General features: G+C 36.4%; 1 protein-coding gene and 1 non-coding gene across 6 annotated transcripts in view; both read left to right on the top strand.

Annotated features, from left to right (window-relative positions):
* The window catches only part of vipr1b (vasoactive intestinal peptide receptor 1b), a 738286-nt gene that overhangs the window by 417069 nt on the left and 306999 nt on the right, over positions 1–14218 (top strand). The gene's annotated exons all lie outside the window — the stretch shown is intronic.
* Positions 1–14218, top strand: part of LOC137489235 (uncharacterized) — a 53450-nt gene that overhangs the window by 1825 nt on the left and 37407 nt on the right. Inside the window, exon 2 of the transcript XR_015524969.1 lies at positions 13642–13876. This is a non-coding gene — a transcript (uncharacterized LOC137489235). The remainder of the gene's footprint in view (positions 1–13641; positions 13877–14218) is intronic.

Here is a 14218-nt window from a genome sequence, read left to right as displayed (position 1 = left end):
CTAGATTAACATGCAGCAATTGTAACAAGAATAAAATTGGGGTGATATGATCATATTTTCTTGACCTGGTAAGAACTCTGGCAGCTGCATTTTGTACTAGTTTAAGTTTATAAATAGAGGATGCTGGGCAGCCAGCAAACAGAGCATTACAGTAATCCAGCCTTGAAGTCATAAAAGCATGGCCTAGCTTTTCTGCATCTTGAGATTGATAGCATGCTTCGTAACTTAGCAATATTTCTCAGATAAAAGAAGGCAGTATTTGTGACATGGGATATATGATTTTCAAAAGTTAAATTGCTGTCTAATATGACACCCAGATCTTTTATTGTAGAGCTTACGCTAACTCTGTATCCCTCTAATTGCAGGTTGAGTTGTGAGATCTGCTGTGTACAGGATTTAGGCCCAACAAGTAATATTTCTGTTTTGTCAGGGCTTAAGAGAAGAAAATTGTTGGTCATCCAGTCTTTAACATCTTTAATACACTCAGTTAGTTTAGACAGTTCAGACATCTCATCAGGTTTAGTTGAAATATACAATTTAGTGTTATCAACCTGATCCCATGTCTTCTAATAATGTCTCTCAGGGGTAGCATGTTTGTTGTTATTGTAAACAGCAAATAGCCTAAAACTGATCCTTGAGGCACCCCATACTTTACTAGGCTGACTTGTGAAGGCTGTCCATTAATATTCACAAACTGGTAATGGTCAGCTAAGTTTGACTTAAACCATTGTAGAGCCTGTCCCTAGACACCTGTAGAATTTAAGCGATTTATGAGGATATTGTGGTCAATGGTGTCAAATGCCGCACTAAGTTCGAGTAAAACTAACAGCGAGATGCACCCTTGGTCAGCAGCTAAGAGTAGATCATTGGTTATTTTCACTAATGCGGTTTCTTTCTGTACTGTGATGAGCCCTAAAACCTGACTGAAACACTTCAAAAACATTGCTCGTCTGCAGAAAGGAGCATAATTGGGCAGAAACAACTGTAAGTTGAAACAGTTTATTGTTACAGCAGAGTTAGTCATTCGAACTCTCTCCCTCCCAATGTCCAAAATACCACAGTTTATATACAGTTTCTTATCCATAGGTATCATGAGATATGATGTAATATCACCCCATTTTCGGCTCCAATAGGATCCTAGCTTGTTAATTAATAGCTGTATGTTTTTCTGTTTTTAAATATCTTAAAGGTCATATAGCATGTGCTTACAATCCTGTGTTTGCATATGATCATGTTGTTTCCATACTTTCTAAATGATTCTCTTTATGTATGCTATTTTAGTGTGGGTTGTTTTTGTCTTGGTCAATACATACATGTGTCTAAATGTATTGCATACGCTCTGTCTGCATGCACATGACCTGCTGTGCTTCAACCGTAAGGCCCTCAATTATAAGACCCTGCATGTCTGTATGTCTCTTCTGCATCACTTGAATATATGTATTTCTATAAGTTTTCTCAGAAAAATTCTCCTATACTAACAATGTCAAAACAAGCTAGCAATATGTTAAAATTCTGATATTAAAACTTACTAGAAATGTTAGCAACTTGAAACAGGCTAAAAATATGTCAAAACAGGCTCGCGATGTGTTACAATTCTGATGTTAAAACGTGCTAGAAATGTTAGCAATTTGAAACAGGCTAACAATGTCAAAACAAGCTAGCAATGTGTTAATTCTGACGTTAAAACATGCTAGTAATGTTAGCAACTAAAAACAGGTTAATATGTCAAAACAAGCAAGCAATGTGTTAAAAATCTGATGTTAAAACGTGCTATAAATGTTAGCAACGTGAAACGGTAACAGTATGTCAAAATAAGCTAGCAATATATTTAAAGGCACGAGAATTTTATCAATTTGAGGTCTATTCAACATTGTAGCAATGTAAAGTCAAAACTAACGCTAGTCACCTTTTCAAACGAAACTGTCATCTCTTGTTCAATGCAAAATCTCTTTAATTCTAATTAAAATCACTCGATTTTGCTTTGGAACTAATATTTGGACTGATATACAGCTTTGCCCTTTGCGCTGGATAAATAAGAGTTGTTCAATAAGTGTTGCTATTATTTTTTTTTTAGATTATGAATTCTAGTAAATGTTGTAACATGCTAGCGACATGCTATTTTCACAATTTAAAAGCCTGCTTTGTATAGAGTAGGTTAGAACTAGCTTAAGTCACAACTATAGAGCTCTTTGTAGATTCAGATTCAATTGAAAATCCTAAATTGAAGTCTGCTAAATTAAGTAAAATTATTTTTCACAGTGAAATTGCACCTGAAACCAGGCATTTTAAGTAAAATGATATACAACCTTGCTTGATCATGCTGTGAATCCACAGAGTGCGCACTTTAACAGAAGTGCTGTTCCAGTTTGCTTGTCAAACTTTTTCATGTCGTTTTGTTTCCGGTCAGGAAGGTTAGGGTACTTTTGAGGTAAAGGTCATTACTGTCTGTTATGCTGCTAAGGTGCTGCTGAATAGGTCAAAGAGGAAGAAATGACCTTCTCTCAATCCATCATTCATCTCTCGACTTTCTCTGGAGCAAATCGATTTATCTGTACCCTGCTGTAAGTTTTCAGGACATTAATTTTGATTAAATGATAACAGGTGCTGGACCCTGAACTTCCACAGGTAACAAATGTGTCTCATGTCCTTTGGAGAGTTTAATAGAGTTGTTGAGCACTGGAGAAAAATTACGGCCTCACCTTGGAAATCATTTTGGTGATGTTATGTCGTGTTGCTCTGACACTTTATATAAGCGTAAAATAAGTACAAATTGTGGTTTTCAGCTGGTGTGGTTGGCAGAGAGAGCGGTTGAGGTCATCTGGTGAGTTATTCTGTGAGTTTTACAAGTCAGAAATGAAGAGGTAGAGCCAGATTACATTTTTATTTCGAGCTTTATGACATTCTAGATTCTCTAGGCCAGGTTTATTTTTGGAAGGACATGCTACTGTCACAGAGGCCATGTGTTGTCATAAAGCAGTCCGGGACTCCTGTTGATGCTTTGGTTTTACTTTAATAGCAGCTCATCCAAGCAGAAAGAATAGATGATTATTTTTATGTTTATGTTGGAAATCACTCAATAACTTGAGCAGCATACACACACAGTCACCTTGAACACTGTTCCTGCATATAAATAAGTCCTGGGAAAAGATTAATCATGATTAATTGCATCCAAAATAGAGATTTGTTTTGACATCATACAGTGCTCAGCATAATTGAGTAAACCCCATTTTAAAAATGAATATGTTTATCCATTTTTCAGTGAATGTAAGCTATGTATTTGGGTGCATTTAAACCAAGTGTGCCGCAAGCCTGCGTTTGAGTGAAGGTCTCGGCCGTTAGATCGCCCCCTGGGGGCTGGCTGCAGTACAAGTCATAAAGCCCGCCTCCTCCGTGTTAATGAAGGAGACTTGAGCCCAAATAAAAAAATTTATTACACTTGCAATAAAATGTCTCGAAAGATAGTTCTGGTCGATTAAGGCACTGGTTATTGTGCTGAAATAGGTGCAGATCTTCATTTTTGTAAACAGTTTGTTTTTAGCAGTAATTTAATGCTGGGCGTGCCATCGTGATTGACAGCTGTGATTGACAGTTTCTCAAAGCAGCGCGTCTGAGCTTCGGGAGGAGACTGAAGCGTTATTTTTCGATTTCTGTGTTATTTTACCATGACAAAATGAGTTCAGCAGTAAACTACAGTTTCTGACATACATGATCCTGGTGGAACACTGTTTATTCGCTAAGGTCAGGACTTTTTTTCGGGCTTTATTAGTTTGCTGATACACGCCTAGCCACCCAGATAGCAAAATACACTCGGGCCAGTAGACTTACCCCTCAGACTACCTCTGCTGGACATACTCCGGATGCCTGGACTCACTGCGCGATTCCAGCCCGAGTCAATTGAGCCAGATGCGGCGGCCGAGCGAGCTGGCGCTACCGCATGCGAGCCGGAATCAGCCTGCGACGCCGCGAGTATGTTATGCGCTGCGGCCGGAGCTGGCGCGATTGAATCTTCATTATATAAAACCCTCACATTTGTTAACGTTATTACATCCATTTGTGTTGATATGACAGCAAACGCAGGCTATATGTAAACGCAAAGTGTATCACTGAGTTTAACCTTTGAATAAAGATGCAAACAGCATACATAGCAATTATTCAAATAAAGGAAAAAATAAATAACAATAAACCTGTATTGATTGCACAAGTATTACATAATAATACAATTGAATAAATTTTGTAGTGCACAAAGAAATATAAAAATGACAATAAAACTGCACAATAAAATAAACTAATTTAAGTACGGGGAAAATACAGGAGATCGTTAGCAGTAATTCTCTTTATGTGTCTAAAATAATAATCTTCACGTTAATCTCCTGTAAGGTTATTTGAACTTGCTTTACAGGACGTCTCTGCATTTTTTGGCATGTTATTAAGTAATCTACTGAATTTGCTGTTATAAAACATTATTGAAACCGAATCTTAGCCTAATAGAGCTGTAAATGTTAGATATTATTTATTTACATCATTTACTGTTGGCGTTTTATTTGAAAACTCCAACTAAACATTAAAATGAATGTAAATTCCTCGTTGCTAGATATAATGAAGGCATCGAATAAACCAAATGAAAACGGAGGCAAAAAATTAAATAAACAATTCAAGCGAAAATCAATAAACAATATACTAGCGATGTTGCAGCACATTTTATTAATACTGCAAAGTTCTTTTTTGCACAAATGGACAAATTGCAGGGTTGGGATGTGTAAATATCCGGTTGATATTTAGAAATCTTGCTGTAGCCTATTTAAACGCACGATTGTTCCCGCATGGTAAATCGTTATGGTGTGTAGGCTATATTTTGGGTTCTGTTGATGGCTAATTAAAAATAAAAACCTTTCTAAAAATGTACGTGTTGTTTATATGTTATTGTTCATATTTTACTTGTGTTTTTTCTACCCCTATGAAGATTACAAATTCCAACAACAAATATAACAATAAGAGAATATATTATTTGTGCTGATATTCAGGCTAGAGTGTAGAAAAGATTATTTCTGCAGTCCAGCATGTATTGCTTTGATTAAAGTATAACAGCTTACATCACACCGTTTTTAAACCGTATATTATTCTGTATTTTTAAATGTAAGTGCTTCTTTTTACATCAGCGAGCGTTTGTTATAGTGCAGACACCGGCAGTGAAGTGAGCAGTTTGGGGGGCGTGGTTGATTTTACATAAAGCGTTTGGTTGGAAGCTCGACTCCGCTCATTTTCGCGGCTCCTCCTCTGGCTCCATCAGACAGTCCTTCTGCGCATGTCAAGGCTCCAATTTCAGCAGTCTTTTGCGACAGTTTGTGCCCGTCAAGCAGGCGTTTTGCCCTCAAGGCGTTCAATGGGAAAAGGGGCTGTCGCGTCGTCCATATTTTTTAGAGTCATTGATTTAAACAAAAGAGATTTATTAAACCGATATTTTTATTAAAATAATATTTTAGTCACCAGACATATTTAGAAATTGAAAGAAAATAGAATTAAATTCAAGCTAAATTTTGGAAAAGAAATTACAACCCAAAAAATTTAAAAAAATAAAAATGTATTATTTTTTTTTGCTTTTCTTGATTTTTCCTCTTTTTAAAATTTGTATTTAATATTTTTTCTCTAACATATAAATTTGGCTGTAATACTTTTTGGGCCGTTATCGTAAGTTATTTTGTTATGAACTCCAGATTTGGCTTCAGTACTGACTGATCTAATGTATATGCACAAATATAATATTGTATAGCTTCCTATTAAAAATGAATTGAATGAATTTGAAAGATATATTTGTGAGGGGTATACTCGTATATGCTGAGCACTGTAAATGTGTGCATTATTTATATATAATATTCACACATACATTGAAACAAAACTATTTATTACATAGATACATTTATATATCATTTATATCTATATATCATTTACACCTACATTTTATATCTGAATATAAATAAACATGTTTACTTGTATATATTGTGTCAAATCAAATGCTTATTTTTGATGCGATTTAATCATAATATTTTTTCCCGAGCAATAATATGTCCAATTAACCAAGCTTTTTCATTCATTCATTCATTCATTTTCTTTTCAGCAAAGTCCCTTTAATAATCTGGGATCGCCACAACAGAATGAACCACAAACTTATCCAGCATATGTTTTACGCAGTGGATGCCCTTCCAGCTGCAACCCATCTCTGGGAAACATCTATACACAGTCATATACTATGGACCAATTTGAGCTTACCCAATTCACCTATACCACATTTTTTTAGACTGTGGGGGAAACCGGTGCACCCGGAGGAAACCCACGCGAACGCAGGGAAAACATGCAAACTCCACACAAAAACGGTAACTGATCCAGCCGACTCCGAGGCTCGAACCAGCGACCTTGCTGTGAGGCGACAGCATTACCTACTGCGTCACCACATCGCCCCTCTTTTCCAGAAATATGCATATTTAAAAAAAAACCCTATTTAACTCATTTCAAACTTTTAGAAAAAGCAGTGTGTCTAAAATAATAGCAATAAATTGGCAAAATGCTCCAAGATATTAAAACGTTTTTTTACCATACATTTTCTTGCATTAAAACAAAGTTTGTAATGACAAAGCTTTTACGATAATTCATGTTTACTTTTTTAATGTATGATATATTTAATTTTATTGTCGTTATGCGCACATGCACGGGTGGGCCCTTTTCTTCAATTCGCGATCGTTCACCCACTCCTGCACTCCCCGCTCTTCACTTCGAGATCGCTCATCTTCTCCCCCGGGTGTTCACTTTGAGCAAATGACCCTCAAAAGGTCTCTGCACAGCCCTGATTATCATTGATTAATTTTGACGTTGATAGTAAATTTTATCACACATATCAGATTGTTTATTAGCCTCCCTTGCGAAAATTAGTATACATGTAGAAAGCGTAGTAGAGACATGTAGATTTCTTTCAGAAAAAAACGAGGTCCTGAATCTCTGTGGTTATTAAAAATCCCATGGCACCTCTCATAAAGAGTAGGGGTGTTACCCTCATGTCCTGGCCAAATTCCCTCCATCAACCCTTACCAATCATGGCCTCCCAATTTTCCCTATGCACCAAATTGGCTCTATCACTTTCTCTCTACTGCAACAATAAACCCATATAGCGGAGTGACATTAAAGGTGTGGTTTTTAAGTTTTTGAAAAATGGCATAATATGCCATATATATGAGATATTTAAGAAACATGCCAACTGAACATTCTTGCTTATCTGAAAAACAATGCTAAAATCAGATATTCTGCTTTGGAAATGTGCCAGAATGTTGTCTTTGTTAGCCAATTATCAGCTTCTTGCGTATTTCATTCATTTAGGAAGGCTCTTAAAGTATGTGCCTGTGACCGAAATGCGACCTCTGGTGGACAGTAGCAGACTCCGAAATGAGACGAAGATTCAGAGTTCCACATGAGGTTACTGATTTGCAAATAATATAAATATTACGAAAATAAACATTAGGTGAACAGGTTACATTGTAACTCTGTGTCCTAACAACACCATACATGGGGAGATTTGCAGTGATTAGCAATTTGGCTGTTTGCACCAGACGAAACACACTGTTTCGACAACACATGGCATTGCTTTTATATAAAACATGATTTAAATCAGCCTTTAGGCTGATCGTCAATCTCCTGTTGGTCCTCAATCTGGCAACCTACACCTGCGTTTGTTTTGATCCAGGAATGCAATACCTGGTTCAACCATTAGGTGTCAAACCTACATACTGCACCTTTAAAGCTCAACTTGACTTGAAGGTTAATGTTGATCACATGGTGCTTCCAATTAAATGAAAACACGTTATCTGAATAGATCTTCAGTCCTTGTTTTGTAACCTATTCACGCTTAGAGCTATGAAATGCAGGTTACAGTAAATGGTTCTTCTATTCATTTAGGACTCTAGCAGAGTTAAAATCTAGGTGAAGTCGGACTTGTGTCCTGAGAGACAGCAATGGGCTGGATGAGGTCAAGCTTATCCTAAGGCTTTGTAGGAAATGCCCCATTTGTGTTTGCAAAAAATGGGCCAGTAAGTCCTCCACCATCATCTGTCCTCTACTTTCCTCTGTTTTCACTCGCTTTTCTCTTCCTTCACAGGTTGTATGTTGTATTTCTTTACACCCAAGGACCAAAGGTTTATTGAAAGGATTTGAGGGAATTTACGATTCTCTTCATTGGGAAGTGAGTGAAGTATTTAAGGAATCTGTTCATCTTGGCTGGAGTTAATCTGAATAGAAAATGACTCTGCAATAATCCCTCCACTTACTTTTATCTGCCAAAACAGGTGAATTTATGTTATTCATAAAGGCTTAGGCAGGAAAAGGTTCACTTAGGCTTAAGAGGGTCAATAAGGGATTTAGGAGCAAGGGAAAGATCAAAAACAAGGTCTCTGACTGAACTGAAGACCTGAGGACTGAAACCTGACCTGCAGACACGGTTATAAATTTTGCTGTATTTTTGTGCTTGTGTACGGCATGATAGCAGGAGTTTCTTATGGATCAATATAGTAACCCTGTGTCAGCGTGGCATTATCTTTCCTCAATGAAACATCCGCCGTTGCACTTCTTCCTGACCTTAAGCTTAGAGCGTCACCTTTAGATTTGTTTTGGGGGTGAAGGATTGGGAGAAAGTTTAAAGTTGTTAACTTTGTGGGAAAAATATCATTTAAAGTCTAAATAAAAATGAAAGGAAACTTGCCATTTTTATTGGAACTTCATCACTGTATTTGCATAGCTTTTTGCATTTTGTTTTGCATTTGCATTTTTATTAGAAACTTTGAACACCTCAAATGGAAATCAAATGTCAAATCCTGAATTATTTTTAATTTATTTGGAAGAAGTGACAGTGTGAAAATTTATTTAATCTAACCACTAGCTTATTTGAATGGCATTTTTCTTATTATTGGTAATAGCATAAAGGCTTTATGCTGATATATTTCTTTGTTAAATTATAAAATGACTTGATTTAAAATTGATCAGACAATGAGGCATTGCTTTCGATCAATAATAAAATGTTATTTATTATGTGTTTTTATTATTTAATTTAAAAATGGCATTTATTAGCCCTTCTGAATCAATAACCCCCTGTTTATTTTTCCCAATTTCGGTTTAACAGCAAGGAATTTTTTTAACACATTTCTAAACAAATTAGTTTTAATAACTCATTTCTAATAACTGATTTTTTTCATCTTGGCATGATAATAGTAAATAATACTTTACTATTCAAGATAGATACAATATTTTTCAAGATAGTAGTATTGTCATGATCACCTATCATCTAACCCTCATCACTGGAGATCATTCAATTTCACTTAGACTGCAATTCTACCAGCATATGAACCACAACTCCCTTCAGGCAACACACACCTGTCCTGGTTATCCATTTGATTGACTGATTGATCACGTGACCTGGTTGTTTTAATTAATCTCAAAAGCGTGACCTGGGTGTTTCGGATCATGCTTCGGTGTAGTGATTCGAAAAAATTGCGCTTTGGGATCTCGACATTGTCGAAACGTTTCATGTCAGTGTTATTGTTTTTGATTCATTGCTGCCTGAATGGACGGTTCGCCTGCACTGACTACAACTTTCGATTGCTCTCCATGTACCTGTTTGACCCTGTGGATTGTTGCCTGTCTGACCAATCTTGAAATAAGCTGCACGTGAATCCTCAACTTTGTTTTCAGCGTTCTTGAAGTCTGATTTATACTTCTGCATCAAGCGCACGTGTATGCTCCGGCACAGCCTTCGCGTGGTCATATACCCCTCGCACTGGCCAACCTTTAAAAAAATTTTAACTACATGTCGCAACGATTCATAGCGCAAGCTCTGTGATTGGTCTGCTTGGTAACGCTGATGAGTGTGTGCAGGGGTGAGAGCCACGCAAACCTGTTGGAGCAAGTGTTTTTTAAGTGTCTAGTCCCATGAAGGAACTTCAGGTGGAAAGTTTTGTGTTTTGTTTAAGTTGTTAAGTTTGTTAAGTTGTAAGGCATGTCCGCTGGCTCCTGCTTCAGAATGAGTGAGTTTTAGCTACTTGTACATTAAGATAGCGTTCAGAAAAATCAAAACACTCATGACGAAACTCTGTACAGAGGAACATGACATAACCTGCTGCCAGCTAGCATTTCGAAAGTGTTATTGCAGCGCAACAAAAACAGCACGCAGAAGTATAAATGCACAGCAACACGCAAGGCATGCGCTGTGGGTCACACCGATTACTGGTCGTAGAAGTATAAACCAGGCTTAATATCGCAAGTATTTAACTTTAAGAGACATTTAAAGGCTTAAATAGGTTAATTAGGTTAACTAGGCAAGTTAGGGTAATTAGGAAAGTCATTGTATAACTGTTGTTTGCTCTGTAGACAATCTAAAAATATATAGCTTAGAGGGGCTAAAAACTTTGACCGTAAAATGGATTTAAAAAAAATAACAACTGCTTTAATTCTAGCCGAATTAAAACATATAGGACATTCTCCAGAAGAAAAAATATTATAGAAAATGCTCTGTTAAATATCATCAAAAAAAAAAAAAAAAAAACTCACAGGAGGGCTGTTAATTTTGACTTCAACTCAATATAAAAATTCACTTGTTTATAGTAAATGTTTTGTCTGAGACATTTTAAGATGTGGTTGAAGGAAAGAGGAGAAGAAGAAAACATATTCTGTAATAAATGTATATAGAAATATACGCTAATGTCTCTTATTTTGCTCATACCACATAAAGTAGATTGAGTGTGGCTGAAGTACAAGCGTCTCGTCTGTCATAACCATATAATCTGCTGTTAATGAACGTCCTCCTGCTGTTTATAGAGCTGAAAGTTTCCCTCATTTGTCAGTATTGTTGGCCGTGTCCTCATTGCTGAAGCTGAAATGAGTGATGTGAGTGGGGTTAGTCAGCTGGAGCCACAGCGGTCAGACATTCTGGTTGTGTTTTACAGTCCTCCTGATAGCCAGACTCAAATCTTCTATTGCCCACAGCATGACGCTCACCTCATTACCTTAATCTCATGAGGACAGGCGTGAACCCAATCTGAAATGAACGCCTGGGGTGGATGTTTGGATGGAGGTATAGAGCAAAAAGCTGCAAGTTGTTGGACTTGTTGCTGATCCCTATTTCTGCCTTCTTTTTCTATGTTTGTTTCTCTGCTTTATTGTTCGTTCAAAATAATAATAGTAATAATAATAATAATAATAGTAATAATAATAGTAATAATAATAATAATACCAGTTTAGAGAAAGCCAAGATTTCCAGTGTTTTCACTGACCATATAATTTGTGTTTTAATGTAAACAGAGATTTCATAGTAAATGATGACATATCAAAAATGTTGACCCTTGTGTGCTTTTGGGGATGTTTTCATCCACTCTGATGTAATAATTTGGCCACGACTCTGTGTTTCAGCAAATGGAACAAGTTTTGGTGACAAATCTTATTTTGACATATTTTGGGAGATTGAAAATGTTCAAAAATTCAACAATACACTCTGGGCAAATCTATTACCCTTTTTAAGAGTTCACACTTAGATACTGTTTCACTACTTGTTAGCAAGTTAGCAGGTTTGGCATGCTGTCCCGGGAGAGAACCCTGAGCTCGGAGATAGTTGAGCCCAGGGCTCCCGCCAGGTCTATAGAGCATGTGAGGGGAGTACGAGGTCAGGTGTTCTCGAGAGCTCCCCCCGGCGAAAGAGGAAAGGAGGAGAAGGGGTAGATGGGGGGTTTCTTTGGGAAAACGAAGATAATGGAGTAGTTCTTGGCTAGGTTACTTATAGTGAGTTTGGATCAATCTGATTGGCTAGCTAATGAGTGTGGATGAGTGGCCAGCTGCAGTCAATCATATCACGTGCTACTCTCGAAATTAGTTTATGAAACTTCATTTATTATGGTTGTGGCCCCATTATCTTCCATTATAATGACAATTTTGATTACAAGAGATCATGACACCATATACTGTACACTACCTTATAAAAGTCTTGTTGTTGACTCCAGTTGTAAGTACAACAAATGATAACTTCTGTTGATCATTTGGAAAAGTGGCAAAAGGTAGATTTTTTTCCAATGAATCGTCTCTTGAACTGCATCCCAATAATCATAAATACTGCAGAAGACCCGTTGGAACCTGCATGGACCCAAGATTCTCACAGATATCAGTCAAGTTTGATGAAGGAAAAATCATGGTTTGGGGTTCCATTTAGTATGGGGTGTGTGAGAGATCTGCAGAGTGTATGACAACATTAACAGCCTGAGGTATCAAGACATTTGTGCTGTTCCTCATACATTAGCCACCTCATCAAAGTTCCTGAAAGCAAAGAAGGTCAAGGTGCTGATTGGCCAGCCCAGTCACCAGAATGAACATTTTTTAGCATGTCTGGGGTAAGATGGAGTAAGCTTTGAAGATTAATCAAAATAATCTTGTTGAACTCTTCGAGTCCTGCAATAACTCTTTTATTTTTAAAGATTTTATTATTATTAAATGTTTTTTGCCATTTCAGATTACTTTATTTAAAAGATATTTGAGTCATTGCAGAGATTTATGGATGCAGTCCTCCAAGCTCATGGGAGTTATATACAATATGAATTTTTTTCCACTGCAGCATGACTTCATATACTGTACACTATTTCTGTTAAGTGACAAAACTTTTGTCTAAGCAAAGTCAGAGCTTACTGTCCTAATTAATAAAAAATCAAGGCTTGATCGTATTTTATTTAGATAAAATAAGTGTAACCAAGAAGCTTTTGCCTTTCATATAAGACACTTCTGATACCACATGATCAACTATAATTTCCTAAAACTTGGAAAGGCAACAAGACTTTTGTCAGGTAGTGTAATCTCACTTTCTTGATAGTCACTGGTTTTACCAAATGTTAGAGGTAACAGTTTTAATTTTTACTGTTGAGCTGCTGTGCAAAATCTTGATATGTCTGAGAAAATCTAAATTATCAGCTCAGCTCTCAGAACATAGTAAGTATATTTATGCGCTCACACCATTATCTGCTGTTTTACTCCACAGAACTCAAAAGCAGAACATACAAAAGCCAGAAATTTTTTTGCACAGGCCTATCTAAAGGGCTAATGCTGCCAAAAGATGACCAGCAGTAAAAATGACACGTTTTACCGTTTCCTAAAAAAGCATATACATGCATATTGATTGTTGGTTTTTCTGTCATGGATTTGCAATAAAAAATAGTCAATGGGAGAAAAACAAAAAGAAAACATAATAAATATTTTGTCTAAACCGATATCATCAGAGATAGACTGCCATTCTAGAACAAAAGTAAATTGTTCAATTTTGGTTAAAAATGACCAAAACAAACATTGTTTTTAGTTAAATAACTTGCATTGCGCTAACAAAAAACGGATTGTACTTTTTAATTTCTATGCATTTTGCCAACTAAATGTAAAATGCAATTAACCATCACAAATATTTGATTTTTATTCCATTAAGAAAAAAGTATCAGCTTAAAATGGCATTGAATGTCAGATTGAATGTGCCATAAATGTGATACCTTTTTTGAGTGTTACAGTAAACAAAGCTTCATGTGAAGTGACTGTCTTTTCAGTGTTTTCTAAAGAAACTCCAGTGGTTTCACTCTCCATTTGTTCACTCAGGCGTTGGTGACCCTTGGCTACTGAGACCGGAGCAGATTACTGGAAGATGAATGTTAATATCTGAAAAGGTCTGGAATTCGGGGATTTCTTCACCTGAACAGAAGGGTAGAGAGATTTTCCAGCATCATTAAGGTCTGCAGCAGATCTAGAGCAAGAGTGAGGTGAACAACAGAGACTCAATGACTACAGGGAACAGAGGAAATTAGAGCATCACAGACTGCCTGTCTCTCTATGTGTGCGTACATTTTTCATCTTTTCACTAGTCTATGTGAAACTACCATAATAATATATTTTCAGTTTTAAATATCTATCTATCTATCTATCTATCTATCTATCTATCTATCTATCTATCTATCTATCTATCTATCTATCTATCTATCTATCTATCTATCTATCTATCTATCTATCTATCTATCTATCTATCATCTGTCTGTCTGTCTGTACGTCTGCCTGTACATCTGTCTGTCGGACTGTTTTACCATATTTCTTTTTTAAATGGATTTGAGTTAACATCTTGTTATGCATACTTTTAAACATTGTTTGTATACATGATATTATTTTTTTTTATTTCAAAATA

Source organism: Danio rerio, chromosome 24 (assembly GCF_052040795.2).
Source record: "Danio rerio strain M-AB ecotype USA chromosome 24, GRCz13ab, whole genome shotgun sequence".
In the NCBI taxonomy this organism is placed as follows: Eukaryota; Metazoa; Chordata; class Actinopteri; order Cypriniformes; family Danionidae; genus Danio; species Danio rerio.
The sequence above is the reverse complement of the archived record's forward strand: the minus strand, read 5'-3'. Positions and strand labels throughout refer to the sequence as shown.